Source organism: Bombina bombina, chromosome 2 (assembly GCF_027579735.1).
Source record: "Bombina bombina isolate aBomBom1 chromosome 2, aBomBom1.pri, whole genome shotgun sequence".
Classification (NCBI taxonomy): domain Eukaryota; kingdom Metazoa; phylum Chordata; class Amphibia; order Anura; family Bombinatoridae; genus Bombina; species Bombina bombina.
Window position 1 is genome coordinate 1,228,686,818 of NC_069500.1, and position 12,861 is coordinate 1,228,699,678.

Here is a 12,861-nt window from a genome sequence, read left to right on the forward strand (position 1 = left end):
ACAATGTTATATGCCTTTGAGCACTAGTGTTTGCAACAATTTATATATCATTCTGAGACAAAAATGTTTACAAAATGTATGCTATTTAGTCCAACAGACACATACATGCTGCTAAGCTTAACTAGGTATGATCTTAAAAGGATACTAAACACATTTTTTTCTTTCATGATTCAGATAGAGCATGCAATTTTAAGCAACTTTCTAATTTACTCCTATTGTCAAATTTTCTTTGTTCTCTTGCTATCTTTATTTGAAAAATTAGGAATCAAAGCTAAGGATCTGCACCATTTTTGATTCAACATCCTGGACAGCGCTTGCTGATTGGTGGCTACATTTAGCCACCAATCAGCAAACGCAACCCAGGTGCTAAACCAAAAATTGGCCGGCTCCTAAGATTACATTCTTGAAAAAGAAAAATATTGACATTGAGACTAATATTAACTTCAGTTTGAAACCTTATGGGGCATATAAGTGTGGTAAAAAGTTATGTGGGATGTGTAACTAAGTACCTGGTAAAATTAATGAGTTTACTTCTTTTTCTACTGGGGAAACGTTCAGGATTAAAGGGACAGTCCAAAATAAACTTTCATGATTCATGCATGTAATTTTAAACAATTTTCCAATTTACTTTTATCACCAATTTTGCTTTGTTCTCTTGGTATTTTTAGTTGAAAGCTTAACCTAGGAGGTTCATATGCTAATTTCTTAGACCTTGAAGGCCACCTCTTTTCAGAATGCATTTTAACAGTTTTTCACCACTAGAGGGTGTTAGTTCACGTGTTTCATATAGATAACACTGTGCTCATGCACGTGAAGTTATCTGGGAGCAGGCACTGATTGGCTAAACTGCAAGTCTGTCAAAAGAACTGAAATAAAGGGGCAGTTTGCAGAGGCTTAGATACAAGATAAAGGTTAAAAGTATATTCATATAACTGTGTTGGTTATGCAAAACTGGGGAATGGGTAATAAAGGGATTATCTATCTTTTAAAACAATGACAATTCTGGTGTAGACTGTCCCTTTAATACACACTTCACATGTGATTCAATATTTGTAATATACCTCCACCAATGTGTTTGTGGCCTACAATACGTTGGAAGATCCTGTCGACCCATCAAGAAAAGATGGGGAGAACACAGCAGGAACATCAAACTCACTAAACTTAGTGTACCCAGACATGTAGTGAGTGAACATTCTGATTGTCAAAATGCCATTAGGATGATTCCCATAGAAGGGATCCCTGACACTTGGGGTACTAATAGGTTCAAACATTTAAGACAAATAGAGACTTTTTAGATATGGAAACTAAAAACACTCACATTTGGTCTCAATGAGAATATAGATATTGCAACTTTTGAATCATAAAATTGTTTACACATAGGTTTTTAATCATTATTCACATTCTTATTTTTTTATTGTATCTTTAGATCTAAACCATAGATCATTAAATATACCCTACATCAATCTGGCACATCAATTAGCACACATACCTCTATTCGATATTAGAGGCACAGCCATATGTATGTTATCTCTTTTCTATAAACAATCACACTATTAACACTATATACTTTTTTTCTTTCTTATACTAGTATGTTATCTATATTAGATTAGTCACATGTATTTGTATTGTTGATTTACATTTACACTCTTTTTTATATTTAGGGTGTTATGTCTCTATATATAGCTAGCCTATTTTTTAACATGATTATTTCTACTGTTATAACCCTGTCTGAAGTGTATACCACACAGCTTATGCATGTTTCTATGTGCTGTGGATGTAATAAACAGCTGATCCTTTTATGCTGTCAGTGTATCACACAGATCACTTATGTACCGATTTGCTGTCAATGTATTATATACCATATAACAGTATATGTTTATTTATACTCTGTAGATAGAATCGCACTTCCAATATTGCCCTTTTCAGTTTTATGAGTATCTCTTGTTGTTGATAGCTTAAAGCATTCATTCACATTTTTGGGCCAGACTCACGTTTGATTGGTTCACCTAATTTGGGCGTACCATACATACATCATCTCCTATGGTTCAGTACACGCATGCTCACTTTTCAATATGAAGCTGACTTTACCCTTGTAACTTTTGGTATCTGTATATATATATTTTCTACAATCTGTGTACATCGTTACTCCCAATCTACAACATGTAAAACGTGGGTTTTTAGTGTAGATCCCATTAACGTGATGATGGGTGTGGTTTCTGACAAACGCATGCGCATTTGCGGCTTGAGGACGCAAACGATCTTTAAATGCTCGGTATGTTACATTGTATAATTTATTCACCTGAGGAAACAGTTTATCACTGAGAAATGCTTTGTGATTTTAATGTTTGTTGCTTATTTTAATTGTGCTTTTATAGTAATCTCTTGTTTGTGGTATTTTAGGGTTTTGAGCTGCTATTATCCCTTGTTCCACGAAGATTTTTGGGTTGCACCTCTGCGACACCTTACACCATAGCCACTTTGAGATTTACTTTTGTGCACTTTTTTAACTTATAACATACTTTATGGGATTGCTGCATTTCTGCAATTAAAACCATCATTGCTACATATCGTGGAGTGAACTGACTGGACGGCTTGAATAAGGTCCAGAATGCGTATATAGCACTTTGTCATTTTGTCAGTAGTTTTTATTACCGTCTGTATCACTTATTATTGGAAGTGAGTCCACGGGATCATCAGTTACTGTTGGGAATATCACTCCTGGCCAGCAGGAGGAGGCAAAGAGCACCACAGCAAAGCTGTTAAATATCACTTCCCTTCCCACAACCCCCAGTCATTCTCTTTTCCTCTAGTGCAAGGAGGAGGTGATGTAATTAGATGTTTGATAAAGGATTCTACTATCAAGATTTTTTTGTTTTGAAGCCAGGGCAGGTGTCTTAAATTAAGATGTCTACCATTGGAATTTGACTACTGCGTCATTTCCGGTGATGTGTAGTCAGCTGCTGGAGGGTTGTGGCGCTCTCTGCGCATGTTTAAGGCACAATAAACAGCGCTCACTGGAGGCCCAACCTCCTACAAACAGCTGTTTAAGGCAGAATAGCTGACAACTTACTTTAGAACACGGGTGTTCTAAAGTAAGTTGTCTACCGCGTAGGAATTGCCGCCTGATCGCTCTGTCCTCTCCATAACACAGATTTTATTTTGCAATCATTTTGAAATAGTTTTTACTTGCTGTATTTAGTTCCTTTTTCCGAGTTGTATACCTTTATAGCAATATCTCAAATTAGTAAACGCTGTACCGTGCTGTATTTTTGTGTTTTCTGAATGATCATTTCCTAAAGCCTCCATTAGACATTGGTGGAAGCAAGAAGATAATTCATAACAAGGTAAAAACGTCTGAGGATTATATTGGAGGCTTTACGAAATGATCATTCAGAAAACACAAAAATACAGCACAGTACAGCGTTGACTAATTTGCGATATTGGTATAAAGGTATAGAACGGCGAAAAAAGAACTAAATACAGCAAGTAAAAACTATTTCAAAAGTATTGCAAAATAAAATCTATGTTATGGAGAGAAGGACAGAGCGATCAGGCCGCAATTCCTACGTGGTAGACAACTCACTTTACAACACCGATGTTCTCAAGTAAGTTGTCACCTATTCTGCCTTAAACAGCTGTTTGTAGGAGGTTGGGCCTCTAGCGCATGAGCAGTGAGTGCCACAAACCTCCAGCAGCTGATTAAAGTCACCGGAAGTGACGCGGTAGTCACATTCCTACGCGGTAGACAACTAACTTTAGAACACAGGATTGCTCTGCTCTTCCATCACAATTTGGGTATAGCTGTACTCCACATTAGTCTCTTCAGGAGGGCTGTGGTAGCTTTTAAGCAGTTGGGAACTGCTTTTCCTAACATTATGCTGCCCTGGTATAAATAGCCTGAGTAGGTTTGCTCTGTCTTTCTTTTTTCTACAGGCCTCTGTGAGGAGCGGCATCCTCTCACGCTCGGTAGGCTGTCCCCCTGCCGGACGGCTAGATGCAGGTAAGTGCTCAGTCTTCTATAATTTGGGGGACTTGCACTTCAGAAAATAGACTGCAATTTGGGACATGTATATATCCTTGGAAAGGATATTTTAGGCAGTACGCAGGCACTGGTGACCAAGAGACTAGGGGATAATACTTTATAGAGTATTCCCTGATTATGCTGTTATTTTGACTCATTAGGGGTTAATGGCAGTTTATGATTTCTGGATAAATCTAATGCAGTGTTTGCTCATATTTTTCCTAAGAAACCTGTTTCTATGTGAAAAGGGAAGTTAGGTAATTTATTTAATGCTGCTACAGAGACTTGATACTGTTTTGTAGGGGATTACATTCTTTGCGGAGAGCGTGCTCTTTTAATGCTGAGCGGCGCAATTTTGGGCTTCCTTGAAAATGTATTGTTTTTAATTGCGCTCTTCAGCACTCTGTATTCTGACTGACGGTCGAGAGTAGTTACATTATGTTGCGCGTTTCATCTCTGTCCCCTTTTGTGTGCAGTCCCGCCCACTTCCTTTAGTTGTGGCGTGGAATCGCCATTTTCGTCTCTCCTTCTGAGCCGGTTGTTGGCCACGCCCCCTTTTTTTCTTATGAACGGAGCGAGGTGTTAATAGTGCGGTTCCTCTGGAATAATACTGGAGGCTCATTGCAAGGTTCACGGACAGGAATAAAGTCATACGGCTAGATTTAGTTTTGCGGCCAGAGGGGTGCGTTAGCTACGCATGCTTTTTTCCCCCCGCACCTTTTAAATAACGCTGGTATTGAGAGTTCTCTGAAGGGCTGCGTTAGGCTCCAAAAAGGGAGCGTACAGGCATATTTACCGCCACTTCAACTCTCAATACCAGCGTTGCTTACGGACGCGGCCGGCTTCAAAAACGTGCTCGTGCACGATTCCCCCATAGGAAACAATGGGGCAGTTTGAGCTGAAAAAAAAACATAACACCTGCAAAAAAGCAGCGTTTAGCTCCTAACGCAGCCCCATTGTTTCCTATGGGGAAACACTTCCTAAGTCTGCACCTAACACCCTCATATGTACCCCGAATCTAAGCACCCCTAGCCTTAAACTTATTAACCCCTAATCTGCCGCCCCCGCTATCGCTGACCCCTGCATTACACTTTTAATCCCTAATCTGCCGCTCCGTACACCGCCGCAACCTACATTATCCCTATGTACCCCTAATCTGCCGCCCCTAACATCGCCAACCCCTATATTATATTTATTAACCCCTAATCTGCCCCCCCCCCGGCGAATCCCAACGAATCCTATCAGCCAATCGGAATTCGAGGGACGCCATCTTCGATGACGTCCCTTAAAGGAACCTTCATTCGTCGGGAGTCGCCGGAAGAAGAGGATGGATCCGCGTCGGCTGCTTCAAGATGGTCCCGCTCTGCGCCGGATGGATGAAGATAGAAGACGCCGCTTGGATGAAGATGTTTGCCGGTCCGGATGTCCTCTTCTTGCCGGATAGGATGAAGACTTCGGACCCTCTTCTGGACCTCTTCTTGCCGGATAGGATGAAGACTTCGGACCCTCTTCTGGACGGGTCGGTGATACCCGGCGTGGTGAAGACAAGGTAGGGAGATCTTCAGGGGCTTAGTATTAGGTTTTTTAAGGGGGGTTTGGGTTAGATTAGGGGTATGTGGGTGGTGGGTTGTAATGTTGGGGGGGGGGTATTGTATGTTTTTTTAAATGCAAAAGAGCTGATTTCTTTGGGGAATGCCCCGCAAAAGGCCCTTTTAAGGGCTGGTAAGGTAAAAGAGCTGTTTAATTTTTATTTTAGAATAGGGTAGGGCATTTTTTTATTTTGGGGGGCTTTGTTATTTTTTTTAGGGGTCTTAGAGTAGGTGTAATTAGTTTAAAATTCTTGTAATCTTTTTTTTATTTTTTGTAATTTAGTGTTTGTTTTTTGTAATTTAGTTTAGTTGATTTAATTGTAGGTAGTTTATTTATTTAATTTATTTATTGATAGTGTAGTGTTAGGTTTAATTGTAACTTAGGTTAGGATTTATTTTACAGGTAATTTTGTAATTATTTTAACTAGGTAGCTATTAAATAGTTATTAACTATTTAATAGCTATTGTACCTAGTTAAAATAAATACAAAGTTGCCTGTAAAATAAATATAAATCCTAAAATAGCTACAATATAATTATTCGTTATATTGTAGCTATATTAGGGTTTATTTTACAGTATTTAGTTTGCGGTGGTGTGCGGTCGGCAGATTAGGGGTTAAAATTTTTTATTATAGTGGCGGCGATGTGGGGGGACCTCGGTTTAGGGGTGCATAGGTAGTTTATGGGTGTTAGTGTACTTTAGAGCACAGTAGTTAAGAGCTTTATGAACCGGCGTTAGCCCATAAAGCTCTTAACTCCTGACTTTTTTCTGCTGCTGGAGTCTTGTCGTTAGAGTTCTAACGCTCACTTCAGCCAAGACTCTAAATACCAGCGTTAGAAAGATCCCATTGAAAAGATAGGATACACAATTGACGTAAGGGGATCTGCAGTATGGAAAAGTCGCGGCTGGAAAGTGAGCGTTAGACCCTTTCCTGACTGAATCTAAATGCCAGCGGGCGGCCAAAACCAGCGTTAGGACCCCCTAACGCTGGTTTGGACTGCTAACGCAGAACTCTAAATCTAGGCGATAGATATTTATCCCTGCCGTTGTTGCTAAGATTCTAGTCTCTTAGCCCATGTTTGCTAAAAATCACCCAGCTCTTGTCATTGTGAATGGCTCTTTTAGGAAGTCCTATATTATATTATATAAAATGCCACTATAATTTTTTTCTTTCCGGCGGAGAAGTATTATAGTTTGGCGTGTGAGACTCCTGGACAGCAGCCTCCTGAGAGAATTACAGTTCATTCCACTCGGGATGTTTCTTCTCAGGCCTTCAAGAATGAGGCCTCTGTGGCACAGATTTGCAAGGCTGCGACTTGGTCTTCCTTGTTCACTTTTTCAAAATTCTATTAATTTGATTATTTTTGCCTAGGCTGAGTTTTCTTTGGGAGAAAGGTTCTTCAAGCAGTGGTGCCTTCTGTTTAGGTTACTGTCTTGTCCCTCCCTATTCATCTGTGTCCTCTAGCTTTGGTTTTGATTCCCAACAGTAATTGATGATCCTGTGGACTCACCGTGTCATAAGAAAGAAAACAAAATTCATACTTACCTGATAAATGTATTTATTTCTTGACACGGTGAGTCCACGGCCCTCCTTGTTTTTCAGACAGATTTTTTTATATAAACCTCAGCTTTGCTGTGGTGCTCTTTGCCTCCTCCTGCTGGCCAGGAGTGATATTCCCAACAGTAATTGATGATCCCGTGGACTCACTGTGTCAAGAAATAAATACATTTATCAGGTGAGCATAAATTTTGTTTTTACTTTCTCCAACATAGGTGTGTCCGGTCCACGGCGTCATCCTTACTTGTGGGATATTCTCTTCCCCAACAGGAAATGGCAAAGAGCCCAGCAAAGCTGGTCACATGATCCCTCCTAGGCTCCGCCTACCCCAGTCATTCTCTTTGCCGTTGTACAGGCAACATCTCCACGGAGATGGCTTAGAGTTTTTTAGTGTTTAACTGTAGTTTTTCATTATTCAATCAAGAGTTTGTTATTTTCAAATAGTGCTGGTACGTACTATTTACTCAGAAACAGAAAAGAGATGAAGAATTCTGTTTGTATGAGGAAAATGATTTTAGCAACCGTAACTAAAATCCATGGCTGTTCCACACAGGACTGTTGAGAGCAATTAACTTCAGTTGGGGGAACAGTTTGCAGTCCCTTGCTGCTTGAGGTATGACACATTCTAACAAGACGATGTAATGCTGGAAGCTGTCATTTTCCCTATGGGATCCGGTAAGCCATGTTTATTACGATTGTAAATAAGGGCTTCACAAGGGCTTATTTAAACTGTAGACTTTTTCTGGGCTAAATCGATTGATTATTAACACATATTTAGCCTTGAGGAATCATTTTATCTGGGTATTTTGATATAATAATATCGGCAGGCACTGTTTTAGACACCTTATTCTTTAGGGGCTTTCCCAAAGCATAGGCAGAGTCTCATTTTCGCGCCGGTATGGCGCACTTGTTTTTGAGGACAGCATGGCATGCAGCTGCATGTGTGTGGAGCTCTGATACATAGAAAGGTCTTTCTGAAGGCATCATTTGGTATCGTATTCCCCTTTGGGCTTGGTTGGGTCTCAGCAAAGCAGATTCCAGGGACTGTAAAGGGGTTAAATATAAAAACGGCTCCGGTTCCGTTATTTTAAGGGTTAAAGCTTCCAAATTTGGTGTGCAATACTTTTAAGGCTTTAAGACACTGTGGTGAAATTTTGGTGAATTTTGAACAATTCCTTCATACTTTTTCGCAATTGCAGTAATAAAGTGTGTTTAGTTTAAAATTTAAAGTGACAGTAACGGTTTTATTTTAAAACGTTTTTTGTGCTTTGTTATCAAGTTTATGCCTGTTTAACATGTCTGAACTACCAGATAGATTGTGTTCTGACTGTGGGGAAACCAAGGTTCCTTCTCATTTAACTATATGTATTTTATGTCATAAAAAAATTTAGTAAAAATGATGCCCAAGATGATTCCTCAAGTGAGGGGAGTAAGCATGGTACTGCATCATCCCCTCCTTCGTCTACACCAGTCTTGCCCATACAGGAGGCCCCTAGTACATCTAGTGCGCCAATACTCCTTACTATGCAACATTTAACGGCTGTAATGGATAATTCTATCAAAAACATTTTAGCCAATATGCCCACTTATCAGTGAAAGCGCGACTGCTCTGTTTTAGAAAATTCTGTAGAGCATGAGAACGCTGATGATATGGTTTCTGAAGGGCCCCTACACCAGTCTGAGGGGGCCAGGGAGGTTTTGTCTGAGGGAGAAATTTCAGATTCAGGAAACATTTCTCAACAAGCTGAACCTGATGTGATTACTTTTAAATTTAAGTTGGAACATCTCCGCGCTCTGCTTAAGGAGGTGTTATCCAATTTGGATGATTGTGATTATCTGGTCATTCCAGAACCACTATGTAAAATGGAAAAGTTCTTAGAGGCCCCGGGGCCCCCCGAAGCTTTTCCTATATCCAAGCGGGTGGCGTACATTGTTAGTACAGAATGGGACAGGCCCGGTATACCTTTAGTACCTCCCCCCATATTTATAAAATTGTTTTCCTATAGTCGACACCAGAAAGGACTGATGGCAGACAGTCCCCAAGGTCGAGGGGGCGGTTTCTACTCTACACAAGCGCGCCACTATACCCATAGAAGATAGTTGTGCTTTCCAAGATCCTATGGATAAAAAATTAGAAGGTCTGCTAAAGATGTTTGTTCAGCAAGGTTCCCTTCTACAACCAATTGCATGCATTGTCCCTGTCACTGCAGCCGCGTGTTTCTAGTTTGAGCTAGGAAAGGCGATTATTAGTAATTCTTCTTCTTATGAGGAGATTATGGACAGAATTCGTGCTCTTAAATTGGCTAATTCTTTCACCCTAGACGCCACCTTGCAATTGGCTAGGTTAGCGGCGAAAAAAATTCTGGGTTTGCTATTGTGGCGCAGAGCGCTTTGGTTAAAATCTTGGGCAGCGGATGCGTCTTCCAAGAACAAATTGCTTGACATTCCTTTCAAGGGGAAAACACTCTTTGGCCCTGACTTGAAAGAGATTATCTCTGATATCACTGGGGGCAAGGGCCACGCCCTTCCTCAGGATAGGTCTTTTCAAGACCAAAAATAAACCTAAGTTTCGTCCCTTTCGCAGAAACGGATCAGCCCCAAGGGCTACGTCCTCTAAGCAGGAAGGTAATACTTCTCAAGCCAATCCAGCCTGGAGACCTATGCAAGGCTGGAACAAAGGAAAGCAGGCCAGGAAACCTGCCACTGCTACCAAGACAGCATGAAATGCGGGCCCCCGATCCGGGACCGGATCTGGTGGGGGGCAGACTCTCTCTCTTCGCTCAGGCTGGGGCAAGAGATGTTCTGGACCCTTGGGCGCTAGAAATAGTCTCCCAAGGTTATTCTCTGGAGTCCAAGGGGCTTCCTCCAAGGGGGAGGTTCCACAGGTCTCAGTTGTCTTCAGACCACATAAGAAGACAGGCATTCTTACATTGGGTAGAAGACCTGCTAAAAATGGGAGTGATTCATCCTGTTCCATTAGGAGAACAAGGGATGGGGTTCTACTCCAATCTGTTCATAGTTCCCAAAAAAGAGGGAACGTTCAGACCAATCTTAGATCTCAAGATCTTGAACAAGTTTCTCAAGGTTCCATCGTTCAAGATGGAAACCATTCGAACACTTCTTCCTTCCATCCAGGAAGGTCAATTCATGACCAAGGTGGATTTCAAGGATGCGTATCTACATATTCCTATCCACAAGGAACATCATCGGTTCCTAAGGTTTGAATTCCTGGACAAGCATTTCCAGTTCGTGGCGTTTTCTTTCGGATTAGCCACTGCTCCTAGGATTTTCTCATAGGTACTAGGGTCCCTTCTAGCGGTGCTAAGACCAAGGGGCATTGCTGTAGTACCTTACTTGGACGACATTCTGATTCGAGCGTCGTCCCTTCCTCAAGTAAAGGCTCACACGGACATTGTCCTGGCCTTTCTCAGATCTCACGGATGGAAAGTGAACGTGGAAAAGAGTTCTCTATCTCCGTCAACGAGGGTTCCCTTCTTGGGAACTATAATAGACTCCTTAGAAATGAGGATTTTTCTGACAGAAGCCAGAAAAACAAAACTTCTAGACTCTTGTCGGATACTTCATTCCGTTCCTCTTCCTTCCATAGCGCAGTGCATGGAAGTGATAGGTTTGATGGTAGCGGCAATGGACATAGTTCCTTTTGTGCGCATTCATCTAAGACCATTACAACTGTTCCTGCTCAGTCAGTGGAATGGGGACTATTCAGACTTGTCTCCGAAGATACAAGTAAATCAGAGGACCAGAGACTCATTCCGTTGGTGGCTGTCCCTGGACAACCTGTCACAAGGGATGACCTTCCGCAGACCAGAGTGGGTCATTGTCACGACCGACGCCAGTCTGATGGGCTGGGGCGCGGTCTGGGGATCCCTGAAAGCTCAGGGTCTTTGGTCTCGGGTAGAATCTCTTCTACCGATAAATATTCTGGAACTGAGAGCGATATTCAATGCTCTCAAAGCTTGGCCTCAGCTAGCGAGGGCCAAGTTCATACATCAACCATCAGGGGGGAACAAGGAGTTCCCTAGCGATGGAAGAAGTGACCAAAATCATTCTATGGGCGGAGTCTCACTCCTGCCACCTGTCTGCTATCCACATCCCAGGAGTGGAAAATTGGGAAGCGGATTTTCTGAGTCGTCAGACATTGCATCCGGGGGAGTGGGAACTCCATCCGGAAATCTTTGCCCAAGTCACTCAACCGTGGGGCATTCCAGACATGGATCTGATGGCCTCTCGTCAGAACTTCAGAGTTCCTTACTACGGGTACAGATCCAGGGATCTCAAGGCGGCTCTAGTGGATGCACTAGTAGCACCTTGGACCTTCAAACTAGCTTATGTGTTCCCGCCGCTTCCTCTCATCCCCAGGCTGGTAGCCAGGATCAATCAGGAGAGGGCGTCGGTGATTTTGATAGCTCCTGCGTGGCCACGCAGGACTTGGTATACAGATCTGGTGAATATGTCATCTGCTCCACCATGGAAGCTACCTTTGAGACGAGACCTTCTTGTTCTAGGTCCGTTCGACCCACTCCAGCTGACTGCTTGGAGATTGAACGCTTGATCTTATCAAAGCGAGGGTTCTCAGATTCTGTTATTAATACTCTTGTTCAGGCCTGAAAGCCTGTAACCAGAAAATTACCACATAATTTGGTATATCTGTTGGTGTGAATCTGCAGGATTCCCTTGGGACAAGGTTAAGATTCCTAAGAGTCTATCCTTCCTTCGAGAAGGATTGGAAAAAGGATTATCTGCAAGTTCCTTGATGGGACAGATTTCTGCCTTGTCTGTGTTACTTCACAAAAAGCTGGCAGCTGTGCCAGATGTTCTAGCCTTTGTTCAGGCTCTGGTTAGAATCAAGCCTGTTTACAAAATTTTGACTCCTCCTTGGAGTCTCAACCTAGTTCTTTCAGTTCTTCAGGGGGTTCCGTTTGAACCCTTACATTCCGTTGATATTAAGTTATTATCTTGGAAAGTTTTGTTTTTGGTTGCAATTTCTTCTGCTAGAAGAGTTTCAGAATTATCTGCTCTGCAGTGTTCTTCTCCTTATCTGGTGTTCCATGCAGATAAGGTGGTTTTGCGTACTAAACCTGGTTTTCTTCCAAAAGTTGTTTCTAACAAAGACATTAACCAGGAGATAGTTGTGCCTTCTTTGTGTCCTAATCCAGTTTCAAAGAAGGAACGTTTGTTGCACAACTTGGATGTAGTTCGTGCTCTCAAATTTTACTTAGCAGCTACTAAGGTTTTCAGACAAACTTTGGCTTTGTTTGTTGTTTATTCTGGTAAACGGAGAGGTCAAAAAGCAACTTCTACCTCTTTCTCCTTCTGGATTAAAAGCATTATCCGATTGGCTTATGAGACTGCCGGACGGCAGCCTCCTGAAAGAATCACAGCTCACTCCACTAGGGCTGTGGCTTCCACATGGGCCTTCAAGAACGAGGCTTCTGTTGATCAGATATGTAAGGCAGCGACTTGGTCTTCACTGCACACTTTTTCTAAATTTTACAAATTTGATACTTTTGCTTCTTCTGAGGCTATTTTTGGGAGAAAGGTTTTGCAAGCCGTGGTGCCTTCCATTTAGGTGACCTGATTTGCTCCCTCCCTTCATCCGTGTCCTAAAGCTTTGGTATTGGTTCCCACAAGTAAGGATGACGCCGTGGACCGGACACACCTATGTTGGAGAA

The 12,861-nt window shown here is 41.9% G+C and overlaps 1 protein-coding gene across 2 annotated transcripts in view; it reads left to right on the forward strand.

The window, feature by feature from the left end:
* Nucleotides 1-12,861, forward strand: part of TEC (tec protein tyrosine kinase) — a 431,581-nt gene that overhangs the window by 257,408 nt on the left and 161,312 nt on the right. The window lies entirely within an intron of this gene.